We start from the raw sequence: 14,242 nt of genomic DNA on the forward strand, positions 1-14,242 counted from the left end.
TTCTTTTCCCAATACCTGAGTCCAGCAGACATTGGGACGGAGTTTACCTCTGAGGGTGTTTGCTTGCTTCTGGTCCCCTGGAGGCTCAGGTACTGGGATGGCTTGGGCTATGATTTGGCCTTTGGGCAAGTACACGGGTGGATGAGTACAGTGAAGCCATATGACAAATTGTTTCGGGTCTGATGATATGAGACCCGGAGGAATAATAATTTCTTGGGGTGTGTGTTTTGTGTCCCCAAGGACGACATACTTACTGTGACGCTTCTGGCAAAGCTGTGTCCAAGTACCTGGTTGTTCAGGGTTAACAGATATGAAATGCCAGTTAGTGTCTCTGAGATGGAGAGGTTCAGTCAACGCCAGCCTGTAAGGATTATGGGAAGAGACAGTGGTTAAAATTGGTCTGGGATTATTCCAAGGAAATGAATGTTCTGTTTTGTTCAAAGCCAGTGCCTCGCTTGGCACCGATACATCTTTTACACTAGATTTCTTTTCCCTCCCCCGTACTTGAATTGAGCCCACCCTATTTTTGTCATAGCGCTGGGGAAAGGAGCGCTCTTTACTCAGTTTTTTGAGAGGTGGTCCTTTGGGGAATTCTGGTTCTTAAGCATATTGTATTTAAAATCTAAAAACTGCTTTTTCAGAGGGCAGCCAGGCATCCAATGCCCCAACTTCCCACAAAGATGGCAAGGTCTATTAGTGCTGGAGATTCTCTCTTGTGGCATCGTGACATGCTGGAGCTGGCTGGTAAATGGTGGCTCAGGGGTTTCCACTGCAGCAATCCTTCTCTGTGGTTTTGGTCTCTCATCGTGGTCAGCGAGGGTGATGGTAACTTTCTTCTCACACACTTCAAGCATGGCCTGCAGCGTAGGCGTTGGGTCAAGAGGCAGGCTGAGGATAGCAGCTTTGCACTTCTCATTGGCATTTTCTTTAGCAATCTCGGTGAGGATTTCCATCCTGGCTCCTTCATTCTGAACTTGCAATTCAACAGCTTTTCTCAACCTTTCCACAAAACTCAAAAAGGACTCAAATGGAGATTGTGTTATTTTCAAATAATTTTCAATTGGAATACTAGGACGGAGCCCAAAGAAAGCTTTCTCAGCTGCTCTAGCACCTTCTCTGAAAGCCCTTGTGGGAATGCTTTCTGCCTGGATCACGCTATCTTCCCAACCTCCCTGTCCACAGAGATGATCGAGGGATAACATATTACCATAAACATCACGAGCAGTAGCTTCATCAGCCCACAGAGCTGGTAAAATTGCTCTCAATCCTTTTTGCCATGCAACTTCCCACAAGAGATATTCAGAAGAGGATAACAGGCAGGAAAAAAGGTGTTTTATATCAGCAGGGGTTAAAATGTGAGCGAATAATGTAGCTTTAAGGAGCCCTCTAAAATATTCACTTGATCTCCCAAAATCTTTTTGGGCTTTGGCTAGTTCTTTAACAGAATCAACAGAAAGGGGGCTATAATTTGGCTGGAATGCCCCGGTGGCATCTGGAATATATGAGACAGGGGCAGCAGAAAAGGACTGTCCTGTTTCCGGGTTCTGACTCCCAGCGACAGCGTCTCTTATCACACTGCCCTGAGCGCCGGAGGGCGGGCCGTGGGGGGGGCGGAGGGAGCCCGCGGCGGGCGGGCAGAGCTCTGAGGGGGCGGGGGCGGCCGGGGCCAGGGCGGGAGGGGCGGCCGGGGCCGGAGCAGGAGGAGCCGGAGGAGGGGCCGGGGGAGGAGACGGGGGAAGGGCGGGAGGGCGGGTTTCGGGGGCGGGGTGCTCCGAGCAGAATGGGTTGTTGGGAGAGCGAAAGGGATTCTGGGAAAGAGAGGAAACCACCATTGCCACGTGGTGTCCGCCATTATGGTCCGGGGAAGTTACCGGGCGCGTCTGGGGGGTACCAAGGCGGGCACTAAGGTTGTGAGACACGGTATTATAACTTGGGGAAGCAGGGGGGAGGGTAAGATTTCGGGAATTCAGGGTAGAAGTGTCCGGGTTGGAGACAGGGGGCCTCGGGGGGGGAGCAGGGGTTTGTGCAGGGGCTGGGAGTGGGGGAAGGTGGGTGGAGGAGGGAGAACCGAACTCGGAGGGGGGTAGATCGGGTTTTTGGGAAACAGAGATATTGAAACTGTTGCCGGATGGCTGTTCTTGCGTCTTTAAATTAAATTTTACAACATTTCTTATCTGCAGGGCTAAAAAAGCGAATTTTGATGGAGATATGTCTCCTGATTTCCCTGCCTTCAATAATTCACTACCAATTTTGTCCCAAAAAGCCAAATCACTGAGATTTTCAGTGGACACGTCAGGGAAGTGAAGGAAAAGCCATCTGACGAACTGTTTAACATCTGTTTTTGAAAATCGGATTTTTTCACTCTTAAGAATGTTTAAGAGATGATAATAGACACCCTTGTGAGATACAGAAAGCCTAGCACCCATTTTGGCTCTGATTTTAAATTTGTATCTCAAATTTCAGCAACCCAGGTGGGGGGGGGAGGAGAAAAGAGCCTACAGCTGGCAGTCTGCCCACAATAGAGAGAAAAAAAAAAACTTCAGCCCTCCGCGGCGGGGCTGAGAACAAAGGGCAGGGAAACACCCCCTCCCAAAGAGGGGAAAAACAAGAGAAGGGTAAAACTTACCAATCCAACTGCAGGAGAGGGGAACGAAAAAGCCTGGGATGTTGATTTCCACCTAAAGCTGACTTCTTAGGGTACATAAGAAGCTCCCAGCTTCGTCCACAGGAGAGCAACTCACTAAAACGGAGTTTTTTCTTTCCTGAGGTAGCTTGCCGGCCGAAGGCTTATCGAACAGACTGAAAGTATGTCCGAGCCCCTTTCCGTGGGCTCCTGGAATGGTCCCAGAGCCCCACGGCTGGGCGCCAAGCTGTCCCGGTCTCTCTGCAAGCCTCTCACTGTCCCTGGGCCTTACCCGGGTCGGCAGAGAGTGGGGGGGGTGACCCCACCACAGCCGACTGCGGGGAGACACTCTCTGTGCCCCGAGGGTGCTGAGGGCACTCAGGCTGGTTGCCTTCGTTGCAGCAGAGACGACCGAGACGTCGGTGGAAGAGGAAAGGGGCCGACTCCCAGCAGGGGGTATTCCAAGGTTTTATTAAGGAGTCCCGAGCGAGCTCCTATACCTCAGGGGGTTCCTGCCGAGAGCGCTGGGGGACGTTTGGAGCTTACATTTAAAGGGGGGAGGAAACTAACATAGATAAAATCCTACTGACCAATAGGTATCTCTGGGGGATGGGTGCTGGGGGGATAGACATACAAAACAGCGTATGGGGCAGGACTTGGGGGGTTGACCCTTGGCCCCTGGCTAATCACTCGACAACTTGGACCGAAACTTCTAGGTAGGGGGCTGGGATGTCGAGGTGACTGACAGAGAGCCAGGGTGGGGGTTTTGGAGATCTTATCCCAGGAAAGGGATAACACAAAAGGAGGGGGGGGGGTGCAGTCTGGGATAAACCATTTGGGAAAAACATGGGAATACAAAACCAACTACTTCAAGGTATTACAAAATATAAGAACGCACTACAACAAGCAATGACACAGCCATCTTCCTAGCTGTATTCCAGAAAGAGAAAAGGGACACCTTCAATGGTTAAGATGTTTGGCATGAGAAAACAGCAAGAAATGTAGCCCAAAATACTTGAGCCAGATAAAGTGCGTTTTTCTCGTGAGAATTTTGCAGTTGTTCTTTCTTGTCTGTGCCTTTACTTTTCACAGAAGACAGGGAGGGCGTTCAATTATTATTGTTCTTTTGTTTTCTATTCTTGGCCTCCCTCTTTCCACCTGCCATTAACAATTTTGCCTTTCTTGACTGGCTTGTCTTTCTTTACTTCTAGAAGGTTACATGAGGTCCTCCAACCTTGTCATAAACATTCGCAGACAGTGGAAAGGAGTAGAAGGTACATCTAAATGCACAAAACAGACCCAGAAAAATAGAGGTTTTTTACAGTCTTCTGTGAGAACAAGATATCTTTGAACGGAGTAATGCTTTAACTTTTAGTCCACTCATTACTATTATTACAAGTGTTTGGCCTTTAGTACATAGCCTTTGAAATCATCCAGCCCAATATTTTTGGCTAATTTTGTTTTAGTTCTCTCGGGGACTTTGTTTCTTAAGGAATAGTCCAGAGCGAGAGCGTCCACGGTAGAGTTATGCTGCCATAATAAAAGCGTCGTAAATTCTGGTACAGTTTGTGCTGGTAATAGGTCTAGGAAAGAAAGGTTTTACATCTTTTTTGACTTTCAAATGTAACCATTATTTGAAACAGTTAAGAGTTGGGCTTTCCCCCCCTCCAAAATACTTCTCTCTGGAATGTTGCTCAGGGATTACACATAAAAGCTCACCCTGTAAAATATGTTGCGGATAATCTGCAGTAAGCGCAGCTTAGCAGCTAGAGATGATTATGTGGGTTAAATGACATTCCTTCTGCGGTGATGGAAACTCTGTCTACGCAGACATACTCAACAAAAGTTACCATGGCTTAGCTCCTCTCCTAAACTTCATGTGCATTTTAAAACTTTCCAAGAAGGTGAATTCAAGCTCCTTCATTGCTCTGTGCTGGAGTCCCAAGAAAATATCAGTGTGCTTTTTGTCCTTTACAGCTGTCATTGCTTAGCTCTTGAACATGAGACTCTCTCATGACTGATGAAAGTTGTCTAGTTAAGAGCGGGTCAAAGACACGCTCCTGCTCTAGAAGGAGATGAGAAGGTTTCTGCAGTCTTTGTCATCTCTACTGCTTGTGATTTCTAGACAAAACCAGTGGGAAGTTTTCTGAAGGCAGTCCAGAAGCTGGCAATATGGACAGCTTACAACCAAACACTTGCTGCACTGCTACCACGGTGATACCAGGAAGGACTTAAAAAATTTAAACGGGCAAACAAAGCAGTTGGAAGGAAAAGAACATTAACCATTATTCCATGCTTCTAATATATCCTCCTTTAAGTCATCATTTTCATGCAGTTTAACGGCTTGCCTTGGTATCCCTCAAAAGGAAATCTGAGACAGAGTAAGCTTTTGAATGCAGTAGATGTGACACATGCAGGCCAAGTTGCCTTTGTTGACATCAAATGCCAGTTATGCTTGAGCTACCCTTTGCTTAAGGTACTTCGCTTACACTAAGAATTTTACTCATCATTGAGCAAATTTTGCTGTCATGATTGAGTAAATTTTATTCATGATAGAGTGAATTTTACTGTCACTCAGAATTTTACTGTCATGATTGGCATTGAAACTTTTCAAGGAAAGCTCTGGATAGCAATGTTTGTGAAAAAACAGTATTTTATCTCCTGTATTTGTGTGAAGCAGGTAAGCCTTTTGCTGTCACCAGTGTTGCTTACCCTTTCATGTCATATCCCTCTTCATATCCATATTCTGCTGAAGGCTTATTAATCTACTTTAAAATTGGCACGTGGAATAAGACTCCTTTTCCTTTTTGAAAGCTAATGTCATTTGACCTACTGACAGTAAATAATTCATTAATTGTAAGTCCCCAGCTAGCATCTTTTACGCATATTCTAACCTTCTAAAGAAGTAACAAAAACACTCTCCAATACTTTGCTTTCTTAAGCACACAAAATGCTTCCCTCCTTTGCAGTTGGCATTGTAAAATGAACCACATCTCTGCAGTATTTTAACGTGCACCATATTTAACCAAGTAATTCAAAAGAAATAAAAAGCAGCCCCTTCGATTTGGAAATATTTTTGAATTGTTTTTGAATATACAAAAGATACCCTTACCGTACGCATTGCATGCAGATTTAATCGTTGTGAAAGCAAACCCTATGTTTCTGTTGGGATAGCAGGGTTTTCCAGTTTCCACAATTGTTCTTGGCACAGTTTTCTACTTATGTGACTGTTAGGACACTCACAGGTACTTCTAAGGTACTGTAGTAAGCGGAGAAGGAGGAGAGGTTGTGCCTTATTTCTGGCTTCCTTTGGTTTTCTTTTTGGTTTTCTTCCTCTTGCTCTTTTTCATGTCACCTTTCTAGATACTGTGATTTAGATTTGCAGTTTACTAAGCTGTGCTTTCTGTCTGGAATTCTTTGAAATTCCGAGAGGAACCCCACCGGTAAATATGCATCTTTTTATGATTTGCTAGCTACATAGAAAATCTTCCTGCTGCTCTAAAAGGCTTTTATTTGATATGCATTTTTATCACCATTCCAATGAAAAGTTCCTCTATTCACTGCTTTTGTACTGGATTCAGTTCAATGTGCGCTAACGGTGCAAAAAAGTCCTGCTGGAAGAAAGGAGCTGCATACCAATTGACCAAGACACGTGCTACAAGGGTCTTGGAAAGGTTCAAAGTTTCTCTACCTTTCTGGCAGTCTGTCTTCACAGCAGGACTTGATGAGGGATTTTGCTGGCGTTTCTTTGACAGAAAGCAATAACAAAGCAAGCAAAATGGAGCAGCAGAAGAAGATAGCAGCAAAAGGTACATTATCCCCTCTGTTATTATCATTGTCGAAAGAGATTTTTTCTCGCCATGTTACATCAAATACCTTAGTAGAGCTAAAGACTAGAAAAACGCAGCTCTGTTCTGGTTCATTAAAAGCAAAGCCATCTGTGGACAGAAGTGCCCAGCGTGATGCTGGGAACTCCTAGCTGGTTTCAGGACGCTGTCTGGAGAACGGCATTTTCGGTGGGCTTTACTAGCGTGTCTGTAAGGAGGGGGAGTTTATGTGCAGCTTTGAGGCCTGAGAGTGCCATAGGCAAAGAGACCCATCGTGTAGCTCTCTGACCAGCCACAGCACACTGAGGCATGATGGATTACTCCCAGAGTTCAGGTGGTAGAAAGGTTTTCTGCCCCCGTGAAGGACGACACATCCATTTTCTTGAATAGAGCCATTCTGTATGTTACAATGGTAACTTGAATTCATCAAGTTTGTGCTATTTGTACAATGGCAGTGAGCTTGGATTCTTAAGCTTCTCGTGTTTGACCTGTTTCCTGTTTCAGTAAATAGCAAAACTTCCAAGGACTGCAGCGACAAGAAGATGAAGCTGCTAGTGTATTTCAACTGTTTGCCTAATAAAATGGTGATTTTTGCACATATTCGCAATGAAAATTTACGGTACCGAAACACCAGCTCTGCTCAGGGCAATTCTGAAATTGACTTGAGCTCTTTCCCGTGTTTCTTAGCAGGTGAACTGAGATACTTCTAGCTCCCAAGGCAAGGCATTTGACAGCAGCTTCAAAAAGGCCCAGGCTGTTGGATGAAAAGGTGACAAAACTGAGGGAAATGGGGGGAAATTTCACTTCTGGTTTATGTCATAGATTCAGCCAGATGATCAACAAGCATTAGTTTTATGAGGTACCAGCGTAGTCTTTCACTCTTGCAGATCCCCAAAAGCTTAACCATCCAGCAGCTTCTTCCTTGCAACAAGTGCCCCAGCCAAAAGCCAGGCCTGGCCGTCACCTTCTCCTCGCAGCCTACAAACTCTGCCAAACGTACCGGTGCTTCTCACTTTCCTTCTCAGCTACATGGACAAGCACATCCTCTCCATGTCTCCGAGTCCTTAGTGAAACCAAACAGAGGTTCACCTTCAAACAGCTCAGTGTGCCAGGACAGAAAGATTTCACTGGCCTGTCCCCTTGCTTTTTCCTTGCAGCTTTTTATTTTCAGAGCATACACCGAGGCATTGCACTTTGCTTCTCAGCTGAGTGCATTGCCACATTGCTGGAGTCCCACACGTCCATCTCCTTCTCGCACTAACTGCTTCTGTTGAAACATGATGATGTGATGTGCTTTCCTGCTCAGCTATTAACACAGTCACATTCTATGTCCTGCTTGCAGTCTGAATCTAAAAGGAGACGTTTCTGACTATGTCTCACAGACACAGATGTACCAGGATGAAAAGGTTGCTTGGACCTTGCCACTTACGTTCGAAAACATCCATTCACTCCACAATCAAGAGACACCTTTCTTTGCTTTACATCCTGCAAACTTCACTCACACACACACACACACACACACACACACACAGACACGAGAGCTACGCACTTTCTTTCTTTCTTTCTTAGCTGCACACACTCACCTATTTCCCAGCTTGACCTCTCTACCACTTCTCCTTCGGCCTTGCTGTGCATGGACATTTCCTGTTAAGATACCCATTGTGTTGCCTATCCCTCCCCCACATTGCCTTGCCTTTCCTACCCAATCTTGCATTTCCTTGTCATTGCTGACAATTCCTTTCTTTTCCCTTGCCTTCCTGACCCATGCATGTCCTTCCCTTGCCCTTCATACCAACCCAGTGCCTTGTATTGACTTGCTCACCTATCCTTCTTTTCCTTCCCATTTGTCCAGCTCCAATCTTTCATTTCCTTCTCCTTCTAGGACTCTTATTGCCTTGTCTCCCTCTCTTTTGTGTTGCCTGGCAAAGCCACCACTTGTCTGGCCTTGTCCTTGAACCCCTTCCTTGCCTTGCATTACCTTGCTCACCAGTCCCCCACCTGGAATTCACCACCTCTCTTCTTGTGGAATCTCTTCAACATGCATTGCCCTGCCTGCTTCTCCTAGGATTCTCCAGGCTTCCACTGGCTTTTTTTTCTCAAGGCCCAGCGTTTCAGGAGCTTCTGAGAAGAAGCCTGGAGGAGGCCACGTGCAAGCACACCTATCTGTCCTGACAGCTTTCTTCTGACATCTATCCTTCCATGCCTTGAATTTTGGACACAAAGTTCATCTTTCACCCTTGGGCTTCAGGGGCAGAATGACAGTTCTTTTGCATACAAAGGAAAGCAGGCAACCCAAGTGTCTTAGGTGCAGATTAGACATGACCCATGCAAGATCAAGGCTGGACAGAGCGGTCCGTCCGGGCCGCTTTTGTGTACCAGCACTCTTTGAATGGACCTGCCACTTGCCTTGCTTTGGGCAACCAACCAGTTTCCTTGCCATGCCCTGCTCATTCTCCATTGCTTTGCATTCCCTTGCATACCCATGCCTCACATTTGACCTGCCTGCAGTTTTCCTACAGGGCTTGGCCTTGCCTAGCCCTTCCGGTTACCATTACCTCCTATGCCCAGCCTTGCCTCTAACTTCTGGCACTTGTCTCACCTACCACTCCATTTGCTTTCCCCTCACGGCTTCAGTCTTGCCAACCTGTCCCTTGACTTGCCTACAATTGCCTACACTTGCTTTGCATTGCCTTACCTGCATGGAAGGCAAGGCAAAGAGTGGTAGACAAGGCAAAGCAAAGCCAGGAAGTTATTGGAAGGGCTAGGCAAGGCAGACATAGGCAAACAAGCAAAGCTAGGGTAGGGTAGGCTAGGAAAACTAGGCATGGTACTGGAGGCAAGGCAAAGCCAAGTGACTTGGAGTGCCTTTCCTTGCTTGGGAAGTAAAAGATACGGTGGCAATGTTGGTAGGGCTGATGATAAGGTATTGTGGGAAGGTATAGTACAGCAAGACATTTCTGTCCTGGTCCTTTCTGTGTAGGAGCCATTGTTGGACAGAGTCAGTACCGGACGTGGTATGCAACTTTTGCTCAGTAAGTTCCTGAAGGAGAACAGCAATGCTTTCTCATGGGAAGGAAAGAACTTAGCCCCAGTGTTGGAGGTGCAGATAAGAAGCTGTGTCGTGCAGCTTAAGGGCGGCAGCAACTTTCTATGCTGGCATATTTGGTGTGGAAGCACTGACTCAATTTGTACAATCATGGAGTCGGTATCCATCTTTGGAAGGCAGTCTCCTTCCTGCAAGAATCCATTTGGCATGTGTTTTCCACTTTCTCAAGGCAGCCTTCTTGAAATTCTGCCAGCACACTTCTTTTGGACAAGGTAAAGAGCTGCGCTGGGTCTTGGTGTGCAGCCTAGCTAGTGCCCCGCACAGGTAATGCCCAATAACAGTGGTCTGACACCTTTGTAGAGGATCAGGCCCTGGATGCTTTGGATTTTGGAGGAGGGGATGCCATTTCTTTTGAGATGGGCTTCTAGTTCCTCCTCCCTTTGGCAAAGTTTGGGTGGCCACTTTGGGTGGTCTCAGTGAATTGAAAGGCTTTTCCCAATAGGCAGTTCTCTGGGTTCGAGTTGTTGAACTGTCAGTGGCAATGCAGAGGCCAGGCCAGGCCTCTGCAGGACAGGTTTTTGTCCCTTGTAGCTTTAGGGACTGTGTGAGCAGTCCCTGGTGCCATCCCATTTGGATCCTGACTCTGAGAGATTGAAGGCTTACGGTGGTACCTAGAGCTGAGAAGGAAAGTGGCGATAGCAGGGTGCACGTTTATAGTTTGATGGGTGCAATTGAAATTGTAGGCAGCAAAGAGCTTTCTCCACCAACAGTTTTGCGAGCTCGGCCAACATTTTCAAGTTTGTTACCAGGCTCTGTGAGAGAGAAAAAGTTTGTTAGGGCAGAAGATCTGGTGTCGGCCTTTGAGTGTGGGGCAAAGAAGAGTATCCACTTGGAAGGGGAAGATCGGTGACATCTTTCTGTCCTGACACAGTTGATTGGAGAGCAGGGACGTTTCTGACTTGGCTGGGTCCTGGGGGTGGTTGTGAGCTGGGCTCGGTGCGTGTCCTGGTTTTGTGAGTTGACAATGCTGTGGTGTGGTTATTTAGAAGAGCGCTGACAGTGCCCAGGAAAAAGACAAGCACTTTTCTAGCCCAGCCCCGTTCGTGTGGGAGCAGTGTAGGGACAAGAGCTCCGCTGTGGATCCTGGCTCTCGGGTACTGACAGAATGGGATCCTGCATGTAGCCCAGAAGGAAGAAGAATTGTCGTGAACGGCGGGAGAAATGCGACACACCATATGCGTGAATGGCAAATCCCAAAGTTTATTGAAAACTCACACATATTTATATTGGTGTTAATGAAGCTTATACATATTGCAAAAGCTGAGTTCATTATTGGTTAAAGCACACTTGGATCAACCACACCTACTTCTATCTTCTAATAATTATTTTGCTTCTATGTTTGCATTCTTCCAGCTTCTCTACCTAAGATATCTACATTTTCTGGCACGCGATTTTCTCCCCCGTCTTCCCGTTTCAGAGAAGGTCACCGTGACCTTTGTCAGTGATTGGACACTGGTTGCTTAGTTCCCAGCTTGTATCCCCTATCCTTATCCATCGGTATCACATCGAAATGTCCTTTCTCAGCTAACCAATTATCCAAAAAGCTCTCTACAAAGAATCATTGCATTGTTGGCTGCACAGTTTAGAAGCTTCAAAATAAAAGGCAATTGCAGCATGGCCTCTTCATTTTAGAAAGTTTTCTGGGCCATCAGCTGCTCAACATGTAACTTGCACCCACTGAACTGCATTCAGCTTCCTGGAGATATGCACTTTCCCTCAAGATCTAGGTACCATCTTGCACTCGAACGCTTGAAGATCCCAAACCGCTTCAAAATGTCCAGCGGCTGCTCTCAAAGAAAAAGTCCTACAACAAAAAGGCAGTGCTGGCCATAACGGTCCCTTTGCAGTCTGTCAACCAAACGAAACATACTAGCGATTCTCACGTACTTTCTCAATGATATATATACGTGCATCAGCACATTCTCTCAAAGTGACAGAGACTATCGCTACAGCCAAGCGTTTTCAGCTGCACTTCTGACTGACAGATGTGCCAGGACAGAAGGCATTTGCCAACCTACCCTCTTTCCTGTGCAACCTGACATTGGCAGCGCAAATATTTTCACATTCTTTCATTGTGGCCATGTCCAAAGCAGCTAAAGATCACACAGGTGGAAGTGTCAAGACAGAAGATGTTCTCAAAGTAACTCCTTTTTTTTCTAAACAGCTTTTAAACTGCGCACAATGCTTTGTATCTTCTTTCCCACATAGACCTGCCCTCACTTTTTCACACTCACATCTTTGTTGCAAACATCCAGCAGCTGTTTGCGTAGAAAAAGGCTCTAGAAATAAAAGCGAGACTTGGGCTGCACCTTCTGCCTGCCCTGTGTAAGCCACATCAAGCTCACCAGTGCGCTCTGTCCTTCCCTTTTCCGCTACAACTACCATTGTGTTCTCTGGATCTCGGAACCTAAAGGTAGGCACATTTGTTTCCACAGAAGGGCCATAGGTAGCGGCACAAATAGCTCTCACTGAACTTTAATCCTTACCACTGCCACCATGAGTTTGGTTGGTAGGCCAGTAGGAGTCATGCTCCTTTTACAGCTGGTATGCGGCAGCCACCAGCCCAGTGCTCTTCGACTCTGGTAACCAATCCTGCTTTTACTCTCCCGGAGGGGATTAGGCATCTGTTTCTCACACAGATCATTGTGGCAGCAGCCAACGGCTCTAGTGCGCTGCTTCTGCCAAAAGACACTGGGGCCAGGCACTTACCTTCTCAGCACTACGTAGCCCCGTATTCTGCGTCTCTTGTCGTCCAGATCATACCGCAAAGCGTTTCACAGAGAAAAAATGTGCCAGGACAACAAGCTTGGCTGAAGTGTACCCCTGAAACTGGTGGAAGTTTGTATTTGCACCACATTCAAGGGGCAGTCCTCTTTCCTATACAACCTGCAAACTGCTGTCTGTTCCCAATGCCCTCTGCCCGCTCCTTCTTACCTTGAAGTACCATGCCAAAGAGGGCTCTGTGCTGAGGTCTCAGAAGAAGAGGGAAGCAGATGTGTTTGTAAAGTGGACTGTCTGTTAGTCACTTCCCTCTTCAAAGCAGCGTGTTCCATGCCAAGCAGACAACAAAGCAACAAAAAATGAGTGTGACTCTGCAGTCAAATCCTGCAATGTTCCCAGAAGTGAATTTCTCTCTTCTATAGGACTGACTTGTATGAAGTGGCGTGGTTGTTTCCTTCCATTAGAAGGGAAACTCATCTAGCCAGGCTTCATCACCCCCTGCATCTTTTGGGGTAGTTCTTGGAAGAAAATAGAGAGCAACTTTTCCACTCCACATGATTCATGTTTCATTCTCTTCCTTCTGTACTTCAGGGAACAAGCTATCAATTCCCTACTCTTTCTATGAAAAGGCATGAAGCTATTAATTAAATTCCCATAGATATAATAAGGAATCAAAGTCTTTTATGCCTGAAGGGCAGGCCCTTATGGTATGAAAAGTACGGATTGTCAAGGGTGGAAGAAGATCTGTATGAAAAGGGAGAAAGCCCAGAAGCATGCAGGGATTTTCAGGTATGAAAGGGAAAACGACATTAAATTGTCAAGGGAAAGAAATTGAAAGAGGCAGGAGGGAGAAGGGAGGCGGAGGAGGCAAATGCTGCCTTTGAGGCAGCTGACACAAGGACCGTCGGCCTCATGAGCAAACAAGAAAACCAAATGAAACTTCACAGCAATCTCATCCACAACTTAGTGGACAAATGTGCAAACCCATTTCTTCATTTATTATGTGTCTAATATATAGAGAGATGTTCTTCATTCTGACAGAATTTTCAGGGAGCAAGCTAGTGTAAGGCACCTGGAACCAATGGTGTATTGGAAATGGCCAACATGCAGAACACGCTCCATCCTGAACGCTACCACAGCAGAATCACAGGATCATAGAATGGCCGGGGTAGACAAAGACCTTAAAGGCCATCTAGTTCTCTGACATGGGCGGGGACACCTTTTACTTGCTCAGGTTGCTCAGAGCCCCATCCAGCCTGGCCTTGAACACCAGGTTGGGGTGTCCATAACTTCTCCAGGCTCTCTGTGCCAGTGCTTCACCACCCTCACAGGGAAGAATTTCTTCCGAGTATCTAATTTCAACCTGCCCTCTTTCATTTTGAAGCCATTGCCCATTGTCCTGTCTCCAGAGTTGCTAATGAAGAGTCCCTCTCCTGCTTCCCTTCAGATATTGGAAGGTGTTGTGAGGTCTCCATGCAACCTTCTCTTCACCAGGCTAAACAGCCCTCATTCTCTCAGCCTGTGTGTCATGGCTTGACACTGGGACAATGCCAGTGCCCCCATGAGTATACTCTCTCCCTGGTTTCTGCTGTGAGATGTGACCAGCAATAAGCAAAGCAGGCTCCCACTTAGGAAAAAAAAAATAATTATTAACTAAACTACAAGGGAAAGGAAAAGAAAAAAAAAAAAAGAAACACACAAGGAAAATGAAAACTTCACAAATACATCTCCTCCTCCTCCTCCCCAAATTCCCAATACAATACATCCCCCAAATCATCGACTCTTGGTCCAGCACCACCCTTCAGAATACTCAATCCTCAGTTCATCAAGAGGAGAAGGAGTCCTTCTTGTGCCAATGGTGACCTCTTCCTTTCATGTCCACTGCTCTCACCACTGAACACAGACCAGAGCTGCTTCTAGGGTCGACTTTTAAGGATGCTTCGTCCCACTGCAAAAAGGCACAGT

At 46.4% G+C, this 14,242-nt stretch overlaps 1 long non-coding RNA gene across 1 annotated transcript; it reads left to right on the forward strand.

Moving 5' to 3' along the window:
- Window positions 1–1,722: 1,722 nt before the first annotated feature.
- LOC139600675 (uncharacterized) lies at window positions 1,723–3,487 on the forward strand. The gene is made up of 2 exons (XR_011682636.1): window positions 1,723–1,907; window positions 2,772–3,487. It is a non-coding gene; the product is annotated as an uncharacterized lncRNA (long non-coding RNA).
- Window positions 3,488–14,242: the final 10,755 nt, after the last annotated feature.

This window comes from Agelaius tricolor, unplaced genomic scaffold (genome assembly GCF_023055355.1).
Source record: "Agelaius tricolor isolate 1412-34295 unplaced genomic scaffold, bAgeTri1.0.p SCAF_28, whole genome shotgun sequence".
In the NCBI taxonomy this organism is placed as follows: Eukaryota; Metazoa; Chordata; class Aves; order Passeriformes; family Icteridae; genus Agelaius; species Agelaius tricolor.